The 15,339-nt window shown below is 41.0% G+C and overlaps 1 protein-coding gene across 11 annotated transcripts in view; it reads right to left on the bottom strand.

Annotated features, from left to right (window-relative positions):
- Positions 1-15,339, bottom strand: part of LOC138751496 (histone deacetylase 9-like) — an 851,890-nt gene that overhangs the window by 30,757 nt on the left and 805,794 nt on the right. The gene's annotated exons all lie outside the window — the stretch shown is intronic.

Below are 15,339 nucleotides of genomic sequence, written 5' to 3'. Positions count from 1 at the left end.
TCAGACAATGCTGACTGGGGGAGGAATCCAGACCAACAAAAGGTTTTAATTAGATAAGATAAGGGACGAAGTAACAATTTATCATGTTTGTGTGAAAAGGGACAAAATGGAGAGACAGAGAAAGAGAAAGATGACAGGGGAATAAAGGGAAAGGGGTTAACAAAAGTCAAAGAAGTCAATATTAATGTCATCCAGTTGGAAGATGAGGTGTTGTTCCTCCAACTTACGGGTGGTCTCAGTCTGGCAGTGCATGTGTCCGTGGACAGACATGTCAGCAATGGGTGATCCATACAAATTGCACTGGACAGACACAAGATGCTCAACAAAGCTATCTCCCAGGCTGCGTCCAGTCTCTCCGATGTAGAGGAAACCACAATGAGAGTACTAGATGCGGTAGCTGACCCCTGCAGATTCATAAGTGAAAGGTTCTTTCACTTGGAAGGATATTTGGGATCCCAAACGATGTTGACGGAGGAGGTGGGTGCATAACTGGAGCATCTCGTGTGGTCTCAGGGGATTCAATAATTAGGGGGACAGTTAAGAGGTTCTGTGGAGGAAATCAAGTATCTTGGATGGTATGTTACTTCCCTGGTGCCAGGGTCCAAGATATCTCAGATCGTATTCATGGCATTCTCAGGAGAGAGTGTGAGCAGCCAGATGTTGTAGTATATATAGGGACCAATGATGAGTGTAGGAAGGGTGAGGAGATCCTGTACAGAGATTTCAGGGAGTTCGGTCCTAGGTTGAAGAGCAGGACCTCCAGGGTTGCTACCCGTGCCACATACTAATGAGGTTAAAAATAGGAGGATAATGCAGCTTAATGTGTGGCTAAAGGCATGGTGCGGGTGATAGTGCTTTAGGTTTCTGGATCATTGGACTCTCTTCTAGGGAAGGTGGGACATGATCCAACGGGACAGTTTGCATCTGAACTGGATGGGGAACAATGTCCTTGGGGTAAGGTTTGCTCGTTCTGCTCCGATGGGTTTAAACTAGATTTGCAGAGGGATGGGAACCAGAGTACCAGAAAACATAGAGAAGTGGAGGAGGGAGAAGGTGATGTGAAAATTGTATGCACAGTCATGTCAAAGGGTTGTACGTGGTGGAAATGTTCTCAGGTGCATCTATTTCAATGCAAAGTGTATTGTAGGAAAGGCAGAGGAGCTTAGATCATGGATTGACATGTGGAATTATGACATTGTAGCCATTAGTGAAACTTGGTTGCAGGAGGGGCAGGACTGGCAGCTCACTCTTCTGGGCTTCCATTGCCTTAGATGCAATAGAACAGAGGGATGAAAGAGGGAGATGTGGTATTGCACATCAGGGAAAATATCACAGCTGTGTTCAGACAGGGCAGAACAGAGGGCTTGTCTACTGAAGCTATATGGGTGGAGTTGAGGAATGGGAAAAGTATGACCACACTCATGGGGTTATATTATAGACAGCCCAAAAGGCAACAAGAATTGGAGGAGCAAATCTGTAGGGGAAGAGCAGACAGCTGCAGGAAACATAAGGTTGTGATAATAGGAGGTTTTAACTTTCCAAGTATTGTCTGGGTCTCCCATACTGTAAAAGGCTGGGTGGCTTGAAGTTTGTCAAATGTGTTCAGGAAAGTTTTCTAAATCAATATATAGAGGTACCAACTAGAGAGAGTGCAATACTGGATCTCCGATTAGGCAACAAGACAGGACAGGTGACAGATATATGTGTAGGTTAACATTTTGGGTCCTGTGATTTTAAGTTTATTATGGAGAAGGATAGGTCTGATTCTGGGTTGAGTTTCTAAACTGGAGAAGGCTAATTTTGAAGAAATGAGAAAGGATCTAGAATGTGTGGATTGGGATAATTTGTTTTCTAGCAAGGATGTGCGAGGTAAAGACCTTCAAAGATGAAATTATGAGAGTACGGAGATTGTATGTTCCTGTTAGGATTAAAGGTAATGTTAGCAGGCGAGGGAAACCTTGGTTTTCAAGGGATATTGGTGATTTGGTTCGGAAGAAGAGAGAGGTGTATAACTGGTATAGGCAACATGGAGCAAATGAGATACTTGAGGAATATTAAAAAATGCAAGAAAAGCCTCAAGAAAGAAATTAGAAAGGCTAAAACATGCTTTGGCAGAAAATGTGAAGGAAAATCATTAGGGTTTCTACAGGTATATCAAGAGCAAAGGGAGAGTAAGGGACAAAATTTGTCCCCTTGAAGATCAGAGTGGTCGGTATTGTATGGAGACAAAAGAAATGGGGAGATTTTAATGTTTTTATCGTCAGTATCCTGTCAGGAAATGTGCAGTCATGGGAAGTAAGTAAGATTAAAGTAGAGGATGTGCTTGCTGTCTTAAAGCAAATAAGGTTTGATAAATCCCTAGGGCCTGACAAGATATTCCCTCTGATCTTGAGAGAGGCTAGTGTAGAAATTGCAGGGGCATTGGCAGAAATATTTAAAATATCCTTAGCCAATGGTGTGATGCCAGAGAATTGTAGGATAGCTCAAGCTTTTCTGTTGTTTAAAAAAGGCTCCAAAAGTAACTCTGGAAATTAGAGTCCAGAGAGCCTGATGTCATTAGATAAATTCTTGGAAGGAGTTCTAAGAGATCGGATATACAATTATTTTGAAAGCCAGGATCTGATTAGTGATAGTCAACATGACTTTGTACATGGTAGGTTGTATTTAACCAAGGAGGTTATGAAGAAAGTTGATGAAGGAAAGGCGGTGGTTGTTAGGCCTTTGACAAGGTTCCACATGGGAGTTAGTCAGGAAGGTTCAGAAGTTTGGTATTCATGGTGAAATAGTGAATTGGATTTGACAATGGATGGATGGGAGAAGCTAGAGCATAGTGGTGGATGCTTGCTTCTCTGACTGGAGGCCTGTGACTAGTGGTATGGCTCAGAGATCAGTGCTGGGACCATTTTGTTTGTCATCTAAATCAATGATCGGGATGATAATGTGGCAAATTGGATCAGCAAGTTTGCAGATGACACTAAGATTAGAGGTGTTGTGGACAGCGAAGAAGGTTTTCAAAACTTGCAGAGGGATCTGGACCAGATGGAAAAATGGGCTGAAAAATGACAGGTGGAATTTAATGCAGACAAGTGTGAAGTGTTGCATTTTGGAAGGACAAACCAAGAAAGGAAATACACAGTAAATGGTAGGGCACTGAGGAGTGCAGTAGAATAGAGGGATCTGGGAATACAGATGCATAATTCCCTAGAAGTGCCATCACAGGTGGATAAGGATATAAAGAGAGTTTTTAGCATATTGGCCTTCATAAATCAAAATATTGAGTATAGGGGTTGGGTAGTTATGGTAAAGTTGTAAAAGACATTGGTCAGGCCATAATTGGAGTATTGTGTGCAGGTCTGGTTACCTAACTATAGGAAAGATATTAATAAGATAAAAGGAGTGCAGAGAAGATACTTTAGGGTGTAGCCCAGACTTCAGGAACTGAGTTACAGTGAAAGGTTAAACAGGTTAGGACTTTATTTCCTGGAGCGTTGTAAGAATGAAGGGATTTTTGATAGAGGTATTTAAAATTATGAGGGGGATAGACAGAGTAAATGTAGGTAGGCTTTTTCCACTGAGGGTAGGTGAGATACAAACTAGAGGACATGAGTTAAGGGTTAGAGGGGAAAGGTTTAGGGAGAACATGAGGGGGAACTTCTTTACACAGAGAGTGGTGGGTATGTGGAATGAGTTGCCAGCTAAAGTAGTAAATGCAGGCTCAATTCTAACTTTTAAGAAGAATTTGGATAGGTACATGTATGAGAGAGGTATTGAGAGCTATGGACTAGGTGCAGGTCAGTGGGACTAGGCAAAAAAAAAAAGTTTGGCACAGACTAGAAGGGCTGAAGAGGCCTATTTCTGTGCTATACATTTCTGTAGTTCTAGGTCCCAAGGGGACGATTGGTGGGGAGACAAGAGTGGAAAAAAGTCACGGAGAGAGTGGTCGCCATGGAAGATGGACAAGAGGAATCCTAACCCTGTTGTGTGTGGGATGGAGGGGGCCAAGGTAGATAAAGGAGGGTATGTGGGTGAGCACTGAGTTGATAATGGTAGAGGAAAAGCCATGTTTTTTGAAGAAAGAAGAGATCTCTGATGATCTATGGAAGTCCTCATCCTGGGTGCAGATGTGACGGAGATGTAAGAATTGAGAGAATGGAATGGAATCCTTGCAGGGGACAGGCTGAGCACATTTTCCCCTCTCATGCCCTCTCTACTTTCTGTAGGGACCAGTCCCTCCATGACTCCCTTGTCCACACCTCCCTTCCCACCAATCATCCCCTTGGGACTTACCCCTGTGATCTCAGGAGATGCTCCACTTGTGCTCACACCTCCTCCCTCAAAACCATTCAGGGCCCAAAACTGTCCTTCCAAGTGAAGCAACATTTCACATGTGAATCTGCAGGGATCATCTACTCCACCTGGTGCTCCCATTGTGGTCTTCTCTACATTGGAGAGACTAGATGCAGACTGGGAGATCACTTTGCTGAGCACCATGGCTCTGTCCACCGCAGTGGCCACCCATATTAATTATCCATCCCATTCCCTTGCTGACATGTCTGTCCATGGTCACATGCACTGCCAGACTGAGACCACCATAAATTGGAGGAACAACACCTCATCTTCTGACTGTGCACCCTCCAACCAGATGGCATTAATATTAAATTCCCTGCCTTTCATTAAATACCACCACCCTTCCCCTATCACCTTTCCCTATCTTTGTCTCTCCATTCCACATCCCTTTGCACAAACATGATAAATTCTTACCTGTTCCCTTATCATATCCAATTAACTCCTTTTGTGGGTCTGGATTCCTCCCCCAGCCAGCAGTGTCTGAATACTGAGACTTTCTGAGACTTCATGACCTTTTGCTTATTCTGCTTATTCCTTGAAGAACGGCTCAGGCTTGAAACTTGGCAATACATGATTGACTCCTATAGATGCTGAAAAGACTAGCTCAGTTCCTCCAGCATTTTGGTGTTTCATCAAAACCTCGATATTTGCATCAGCCAATCCTCTCCTTAAGTCAGCCAAATCTCTGTAATGGCTAAAATATTGTGAATCCGTGCTCTGAATTCAGTTCCCTTATTCTTAATCTTACATTGAAATAAACACATTTCAAACCTTCCATTTATGCTGTCTCCACTGCCTGTCCTTTACATCATCTGCTCTTTTCCTTGCCTTCTCCTCTGGTTCCTATCCCCATGGCCAAACTAGTTTAAACCCCAACACCCATCCCCCGCCAACCCCACCCAACCCCGAAGCAGGACTGGAAAACCATCCTCCAAAGTTATTAGTCTCCCCTGCCTGCAGTTCAAATGCAAACTGTCCCACTGTTAAAGGTTCCATCGTCCCTGGAAAAGAGCCTAATAATTGAAGGGAGTCATGTGGTGGAGTAGTGGCCGATTGGGAAAACCAGCCCCCTCCAGGAAAATAGAAAAAGTAGTCAGGAAAAGGCAAAGCATTACAGAAATAAAGTATAAGAAATAGAAGATAAAGTTACAGAGAAGAGAAAGAAGATGGCTTCCAAGAAGGAGAAAGTAAGAACAGCTGGAAAAAAAGAAGTAAAAAAGTCACCAGAGAAGAAGGAAGAAGGCCTTACCTGCAGGAAGGAACAAGACGCTGTGGCGATGAGAAGCGCCCGACCCTCGAGGTCAGTACCTGCCCTGCAGAGTCGAGATCCATCAGCCAGTACACTACAAAAATGGTTCTCGGAGCCAAACAAAAGTGCGCAATCAGAGGAGAAAGAGGACACCAGTGGGAGGGGGGCTCAGCAGAGGAGCGGGCTGTCACAGACCGAGCAGCTGAGAGACGCCCGACACCAGGGCTCTCAGCTGGAGGATAAGGAAGACAGCAGAAGAGGGCGCGATGAAACAGATGTGGAAGGCAGATGGAGGAAAGATCAACAAGAAGTCCAATGTCAAGAAGCACAACAGACGAGCAGCCCAAGAGGGGAGGAACACTAACAATAGGCTCAGCAAGAAGAGGCCCGACAAAGAGATACAAGCAGCTCATCAGGAAAAACAGAAGAGACACAGACACAAAGAAGAGAAGAAGAAGACACAAACACAGATACAGACACAGAAAAAGAAGACCAAGATCTTCACAGAGAAATAGAAGGTAAAACTGATGGACAAAGAGAAATAAAAGGTAAAACTGCTGAACAGAATATAGATAAAGTCTTTTTTGAAGAACAAATGAGATCACTAAAAGAATGGTTGTCATTAGAGTTTAAAGCAATTAAAAGGAAAATGAAAAGAGCAGAAGATAAAATGCAAAGGTTAGAACTGGTAATGACAGAAATAGGGAAAAGAGTAGAGAATGTGGAAGAGTGGGAAACGGCTGTAGAAATGGAAGTGAATGACTTAAGAGAAAAATTGAAAGAAAGTGACAAAAAAATTAAAGAGACACAAGAGTTGTTAGCTCAGAAAATTGATATGTTGGAAAATTATAGTAGGCGAAACAAAATAAAAATAGTGGGCCTGAAGGAGGGTAAAGAAGGCACAGACATGAAGGAATTTATAAAAGGATGGATCCCAAAGGTCCTGGGAATGACAGAAATGCAGGAAGAAATGGAAATAGAAAGGGCACACAGAGCGTTAGCTCCGAAACCACAGGCACATCAAAAGCCAAGATCCATCTTAATAAAATTTTTGAGACATACGACAAGAGAAAATATACCTGAACGGGCAAGGAATAAAATTAGAGAAGATAATAAACCATTGGAATACAAGGATCGAAAAATATTTTTTTACCCAGACATAAGTTTTGAACTCTTAAAGAGGAGGAAGGAAATCAACTTTATGGAAAAAATGTTACAAATTCATATTAAGACATCCAGCCATGCTTAAAATATTTATACCCGGGGAGCAAAACAGACTATTCACGGATACAGAGAAAGTCCAAGAATTTGCAGAGCATTTGCAGGACAGGAGAAGAGATGAAGGGATGTAACAAGAATGAAGAACGGCAATAAAGTATATATAAAGATGTGAAAACAATGTATATGTAAAGAACTAAAGAGAGAAAAGCGAAGGGAAGGAAGGGAGTAAGGGTGGGGGGAAAAGAAGAGAGAGAGCTTTGTTATATATGTTAAAAAAAAGTGTTTTCTGGAGAGGACTGGATGGAGGGGGAATAACCGTCACTACAAAATCAGTTGACACTGTGAACAAGATCGCAACCCAAATGAAAAGGGGTGCTGTGGTTGCCCAGCAAGGGCTATGCGGCAACTCAGAGAGGGGGGGGGAACTTTGGGGTTAAGGTATTAGTGGACATGGGAACTGCGGGGGTACTTTATGTCTTAAATGTGTTGTTGTATATTAAGTGTAATAAGAGAAAACTAAGAGATGAAAATGGGGAAAAGGGGATGGAGGTGACAAAGAAGTGGAAAAGAGATGTATACAAGAATGTTTTGGGAAGAATTAAATCAGATACTAAATAAAATTACAAAAAATAACATACCAAAAAAAACAGAGATATTTCCTTTAAATAACATAAGAAGTAGAGAATTAGGCCTCAAATTGGATAAAGTGCAAAAAAAATCATTATGATAGCCTTAGCAATAGCAAAAAAATGTATAATGTCAATTTGGAAAATGGAAAAGAGCCTGAGTATACAGCAATGGTACATGGAAATTAATAAATGTATTCTTTTTTTTTCTTTTTAATTTTTTTATTTTTCACACCATAAATCACATTAGCCATGATATACACTTTTTCTTTTTCACACATATACAGTGCCTTTTTCTCCCCCCCCCTCCCTCCTCCCAAGCCACCCCCCACCCCCCCTCTCATCCATTTTAGGTATACAATCTGAAATTAATAAATGTATTCCATTGGAAAAAATAACATATAATTTAAAAAATAAAGTCACAATATTTGAACAAATTTGAGAACTATATATGGAACAAATCAGAGGGAGCTTGCCTACGACCTCCATCCCCTAAAATGAGAATGAAAATGATAAGAAGACAAACCACTGGATTCAATGTGTAATGAATAGATGATGCATTTTTCTTGTTTGTTTTCCTTTTTGTGAAAATATTGTTTTATGGTTTTATTGTATTGTATATGTTGAATATTTATGGGTATTGAAGGGAGGTGGGTAGATGGGAGGGAAGGAAGGGGAGGGGTAGAATAAAGGGGAGTAAAGACCACTGTGTAAATTAAATGAGACATATTTGCACATATTTTGGTTGATATGGTTCACAGTGTGAAAGATAAAAAATTATTTAAAAAAAAGAGAGCCCAATAATTCAGAAGTCAGAAGCCTTCACTCTTGCACCATCTCTTCAGCTATGTGTTAAGCTACATTATCCTCCTATTTCTAACATAGTTAGTACGTGGCATGGTAGCAGTCCTGAGATCACAACCCTGGAGATTTTGTCCTTCAACTTAGCAGCTAATTCCCTGAACTCTTTGTGCAAGACCTCATCACCATTCCTATCCACACTATTGGTCCTTACATGGACCATGACATCAGGTTGCTCATCCTCCCTCTAGAGAATGAACTTGATCTGAGATATACCGGACCCTGGCACCTGTGAGGCAACATGTAATTCCTGACCTCTTCCACAGATCCTCTCATCTGATCCCCTAGCTATGGAATCCCTGATCACTACAGCTTACATCTTCTCTTCCCTTCCCATCTTAGCCACAAGGTCAGACTCCAGGCCAGAGTCTGACTGCCATGGCTTGTCACTGGTAGGTCATCACCCTCAATAGTATCCAAAATGGTATAGTTCTTTGGCTTGGCTTCGCGGACGAAGATTTATGGAGGGGGTAAAAAGTCCACGTCAGCTGCAGGCTCGTTTGTGGCTGACAAGTCCGATGCGGGACAGGCAAGCAATTGTAGAACATTACTCTGAAAAAAATGTCTGGCAAATTGCAAAGCACAAATGTGCTGGAGGAACTACACAGGCAGCATCCTCAGGAAGTGAAGTGTAACCAACGTTTCAGGCCAGGACCCTTCTGAAGGTATCTGATAAAGGGCTCAGGCCTGAAACATAGGTTATCCTTTACTTCCTGTTGATGTTACATGACCTATTGAGTTTCTCTAGCACATTTTTCTAATGCACTTGATCCCAGCATCTGCAGATGTTTTTGTTTAGCTCTGTTTGAAAATTTCAGTTGGGTGTTACTTATTGCAGAAGACAATTATAGAAGGATTTTAATTGTTTAATTGAGAAGAAATCAACATTAATTTCTATTCTTTACAAAACAAATCATGAAAATGTACTATGTTGAACCATATCATAAGCGTAGATTTGATGAATAAACATTCCTGACCCAGAGCCCCACCTGCTGGGAGAACATGTCTGAACATAACCACAAAGGATAATGGCCCAAGCAACATTTTCTTTCAAATCATAACATAAACTTACAAATTCACAGTTAACACTGGAACACCTTAATATTCCTTGAGGATTCACTGTATTTCCAATAAGAGGCTATCTGAAAACTCCAGAAGACTGGAGTTTTTTGCAAAGTTGTGGTGAGGATTCGAGAGGGCTTGTGGCAGATTTAAGAAGGCATTGAGTGCACATCTCCCTCCTCAATGATGGGCATGTGTTAAATTTCCAGCAGTCAAGAAGAATGAACAATGAAAGTCTACAAAGAATGTAATCTCATGTAAATTGGGTTTCTTACATTGATCAAAATCTGTGCTAGCATGCATCATTGGATGCAAGGGCCATAGCTTGAGGAATTCATGGTCTTCATGCTGAAATATTCTCCACACATAAGATACCATCCTTTAGGGTAATGTTCCCTCCTACAAAGCTACTCCTATTGGCCAACTTTTTCTGAGACATAAAGGCCCTGATCAGGGATACCAAATTATGAAATGGGAGAAGGCATAATTATATCCCACCACATTCTGCCTAAAGTAAGGCTAAACATTTGCAAACATATTTAGCCACAAATACGGTGCAGGTGATCTCACCTTCCTCCTAATTTTCCCACTGTCACAGAAACCAGTTTTCTGCAAATTCAATTAATTTCATCTGACATCAAGAAGTGCCTGCGAAAATTGGACACAGTAAAGTCAGGGAAACCAGGCAACACTTGGCTGTAATTTTTTTTTCATATTTCCTTACTACTTTGAAGAATGTCATTTGGCTTACCATGTCCATTCAAACTCTTTGGGTAACCCTAACAATCTCACTCCTTTGCCACCCATTCTCTACCACATTCTGATTAACTCCTTTCCAATTCTTTTACCAGCTACTTATTAAAAGAAAACAACCACACATCAACTAGCATGTATGTAATTTTGGGATGAATCAAGAGCATCTGGGAAAGCCCTCATGGTCACAGGCAATTCCATATAGATAGCTATAGAGGCCATGATTGAACTCAGATTGTTGAAGGTACAATGGCACAGCGCTATCAGCTGTGCTACTTTGCCACCAGCACAAGTTGTGCTGACAGCGATGTGGAAAATTGCTCATGTATGAACTGTACACAAAGGCTAAGATAAATTTAGCAGTTACTCAATTAGTTCATTCTCAATCATCAGTAAAAGCACAGTAGGTACCATCAGATGGTAGAATTTATACAGCTATAATCTGCGTATCGACAGTCAAGTTGAATTTTGATAGCACCTCTTAGGTTCAGCATCATTAAGACCTTAAATGTTGACTAAATAGCTGAAATGTAAATGTGAAGTGACAGGATTTGCTCTTGACATCAAGCCAATACTTGACTGAATATGGTGCAAGGAGCCTAGCTAAGACTCAGATGAGATGCAGTTGTATTTCTCTCACTAAGACTTCACGCTTAATTACAGGAAGGATCACCAATCACCCAAAACTAAACTCAACAAATAAATAAACACTGAGCTACTAAAGCAGGTCCTATGGCAAGTTACTTATCTCTTTACATACCAAACCCTTTCCACCATCCACAATGCTTGCAAGTGGAACAGTATTACATTAAGCAACTAATGTAATATTATCCACTTGCCCACAATTTCTAGCTTTCAAAACACTCAGGAACCTCAGATCCACTCAAAATCGAGCTACATGCTTGATTGAAACCTAATACAGCCCCATAAGAATTCATTCCCTCCATTGCACTATAGGTGCAGTATGTGCCTTGCCTCCTCTGTCCTTCCATTCCTCCTCACACATCTTTAAAGCTTATCACTATATAGCCCTTTTTTTCACTAGCACCTTGTCCCAGGAATTAATGGAGAATTAACCAGTTAAGGCTCCAGTGGAAAAGGAAAACAAACAGCACATTGGCATCAAATGACATCAAATCACACCGGGGATAGATGGCCTCTATCCCCAGCGTCAGCTGACACCAACATGCTGATTAAACTGGTGGATAAAGGACAACTTCCAACCATTCCAATCCATTCAAAGGTAAACTCTCCAAACCCAGGGGATGAGTTGTGTTCAGTGGAAAAGTAGCGAGTGTCCTAGTAAAAGGTGGCCCAGTGGAAACACCACAAATGGCTTCCAATCCCGGGACACTCCATGGCCAATTAACTGGGATGCCAGTGGAAAAAGAGCTTATGAGTGACTATGTAGTGAGGTACTCTGATGTTTTGTGGAACTTTACAACAACATCAATACCTTAGGGGGAATGGATAAGACAACAGCATCAAAAATGTTATGTCAAAATAGTTACAATGTGAAAATCAGAATGTTCCCTCTGCTCGAAATTAGGGTCATTTAATATTTATTCACTTGACTTCTTATAATAGTCTTGAGTGGGAATTAATTGGATCCAGAAATCTCTTACAAAAATACCTTACAGGAAAATACTGGCTCTGTGGAAAGTATCCATGGTTCAGATTTAATGGCTAGAAATTTATTTGTTTTATTGTTTTGGCAATTAAAATTTTGTTGCAATGTTTCTCTACCCTTGTTTTGAAGAAAAAAAACTTCAAAGAAATTCAACATTCAACAGCAGTTGAAAAAAACATTATCAAGTTCCCTTGTGTAAAAGGAATGTGACTGAAATTTCTCAGTCACCACTGCCTAGACATTCAATTGAGAGGTCATCAGCCAGTCAGCAAAGACACACTCCAATTATGGAGATTTCCACATTTCTCATCATGGTAATTCCTGAGAGAAAGGAACGTGTGCTCAGGCTTATTGACAGTGCCCTCAAAAGGCTGATAAAGCATCATCTACAAGATGAATGTCATCTTTTAACAAGGAACAAGGCTGCCAAAATATTATTTTGAAAAATAAGGAATTGTTTTCTTTGCAGCTCATCCCATTCTACACCAGCCAGCTCATCTTGCACCATCCCACTGCACCTGTCCCCTCCGCACCCCACTCCACCCAATAGTTTTTGGTAAAAGTTATTAACTGTGTTCACTGATTTTTTTTGTGCCTTTTTTTTTGCCCGAGGCAACATTAAACCACTCTCATCCATCTAATACAGAAACTAAGGAATCTTTATAATGAGGACTGACAGTTTTCTATTTAAATACAGGGAAGATCTGACTACCTTAATTGCAATGCTTCAGGACTGGAGCATGGCTTAAACGACTCGACTCCTTGACAAGACACGCATCTTGTTGAAGACTGCAAATGGGAATGGCTGTGCAGAGAGTGTCAATGGCTATCCTTCAGCTATGATGATCAGAAAACTTTGAGATACAGCATGTGGCAAGTGCTGGAGGTTAAAATGATCATGGGACCAGGAACCTGGGACCAAGAACCTAAGAATCAGAATAAAATTGATTTTTGTTAGAAGAGCATTGCAACTACATGTGTGAGGTTGTGCTTAATACTTTATGAGTTCACAAATGGAATTGAGAACTAGTTAATGTAAGGTTAGTTTGTGTAGATGTTGTTCTTCTGTGAAGCCTGGGTAGTTAAGGTGCTTGTTACAGAGCCCATGTAGCCATTGACACATGCATGGGATGACTGTAACAGGTGTTGCATGTTTTCATTGTCTGCAACGTGGAATGATAAGTTGAGACAAATAGCTTTTGGGTATCAGTTTTGTTCAGCAAAGTGTTTGAAAATGAACAAAAGGATGAATGTTTAGTGTGAACCATGCATTTAGTGAAAGCCTTGTGTAAGACAGAGTATTTCGAGCAGGCCATGTGCATAGTAAGTTATGAATGTGGTGATCAGCAATCTGACTATCAATGAATGTTCAGTGTCATTGGTTTGCTAAATAACATTATTATGGGTCTTCAGCATTATTAAAAGTCAGTTCTTCTACCTAGAACATAGGATATGGATCATTACAGCACAGTGCAGGCCCTTTGGTCTGCAATGTTGTCCCAATTCTTAGAAATCTACTCAACAAACGAACCTTACCTGCCTTACATGCATACCTTCTTTTTTTTTGCTTCCATGTGTCGGTCTAAAAGTTTCTATTTTATCAGGCCCCACCACCACCCCTGGAATACCTCTATGTGAAAAAAACAAAACCCTAATGTTTCCCTAAATTTTCTTCCCCGTACCTTGTACAGATATGGTGTTTGTTACTCTCATTCAGGGAAAAAGGTGCTTACTGCCACCTTATCTATGCCTCCCATAACTTTATTCATCTCTTGTAAGTCACAGCTCTAGCTCTGTTAACTTTGCCTCATAAGACATGTTCTCCTATTCAGATGGTAAAATCTCTGCACCCTCTGAAAAGCTCCTACATTCTCCTTGAAATGAGGCAACCAGATTGTTTCAAATGTGGTCTAAACTGAGTTTTATAGAATCAAAATCAGAATTAATTGTCATGAACAAGTCATGAAATTTGGTGTTTTGCGGCAGCGCCAGAGTGCAAATATTCATATTATAAACCATCTTTCAATGATAAATATTTTTAATAATGCATGAAACGTAAGGCATTGTCTTTGGTACATTGATTATTCAGGAATCTGATGGCAGTGGGGAAGAAGCTGTCGTTCTGCCATTGAGTGCTTGTCCTTAGTCTCCTGTACCTTTTTCCTGATGGTAACAGAGTTAAGAGGGTGTGGCCTGGATGGTGGGGGTCTTTGAGGATAGAGGCTGCTTTTAAAGACACCGCCTCATGTAGATGTCCTCGATGGAGTCTGGTGCCTGTGATGTCACAGGCCAAGTTACCAACTCTTTGGAATTTATTCTTGTCCTGAGAGTTGGCACCTCCATACCAGACAGTGATTCAACCAGCCAGAATGTTCTCCAAGGTAAGCCTGTTGAAGTTTCCGAGAGTCTTCGGTGACATGCTGAATCTCCTCAAACACCTCACAAAGTATAGCCACTGGTAAGCCCTCTTCATGATTGCATCAAATGGAGGCTCCAGGGCAGATCCTTGGAGATGTTGACACCCAAGAATTTATAGTTCTTGACTCTCTCCACTATTGAGCCCTCAATAAGGACTGGGTCATGTTCCCCTGACTTCCTCTTGAAGTCCACAATCATCTCTTTAATTTTGCTAATGTTGAACGCAATGCTGTAGAGATGTTGAGTGCATTGTTGTAGGGATGTAACATTACCTCATAATAGTTAAAATTAATCCCTCAACTAATGAAGGCCAGCATACCAGAAGCCTTTTTAACTATCCTATCAACCTTTAGAGAGCTGTAGATTTGGATCCCAAGGTATCTCAATTCTTCCACACTTTTAAGCATCCTGCTATTAACTATGTACTCTGCTTTCAAGTTTGACATTCCAAAATGCATCACTTCATACTTATCCAGATTGACTCCATCTGCCACTTTCTGCCCAACTCTGCATCCAGTCTATAACCTGCTGTAACCTATGGTAACCTTCTACATTATTCCCAGAACCACAATCATGTCACCTGCCAACTTACTGGCCCATCCCTCTACTTCTTCAACCAAATAATTTGTAAAAATCACAAAGTGCTGGGGTTCCAGAACAAATATCTGCAGAACTCCACTAGTCATTGACCTCCAGGCAGAACATGTTCCATCAACTACTACCCTCTGCTTTCTGCAGTCAAGCCAAATATGAATCCATACTGTCAAGTTTCCATGGATATGATGTGTCATGACTTTTTGAATGAGTATATCATGGGGAATATTGTCAAATGCCTTACTAAAATCCATAGACAACACATCTACTCCCCTATCTTCAACAATTTTTTTTTTAACTTCCTCAAAAAAAATTAAACTCATGAGGCATAACCTTCCCTTTACAAAGTAATGCTGGGTATCCCTGCAAATACTGTATTTCTCTAAATTCTCATAAATCCTGTCCCTAAGCATCATCTCCAATAGCTTGCCCACCACTGACATAAGACTCAGTAATCTAAATTCCCAGGGTTCTCCCTAAAACCATTTTTAAACAAGGGGACAACATTTGCCAGTCTTCAATCCTCCAGTACCTCATTGCTTGTCAGTGAGGTCACAAAAGATCAGTGATAAAGCCCC

Source organism: Narcine bancroftii, chromosome 1 (assembly GCF_036971445.1).
Source record: "Narcine bancroftii isolate sNarBan1 chromosome 1, sNarBan1.hap1, whole genome shotgun sequence".
Classification (NCBI taxonomy): domain Eukaryota; kingdom Metazoa; phylum Chordata; class Chondrichthyes; order Torpediniformes; family Narcinidae; genus Narcine; species Narcine bancroftii.
This window is presented reverse-complemented; position numbering and strand designations above follow the sequence as displayed.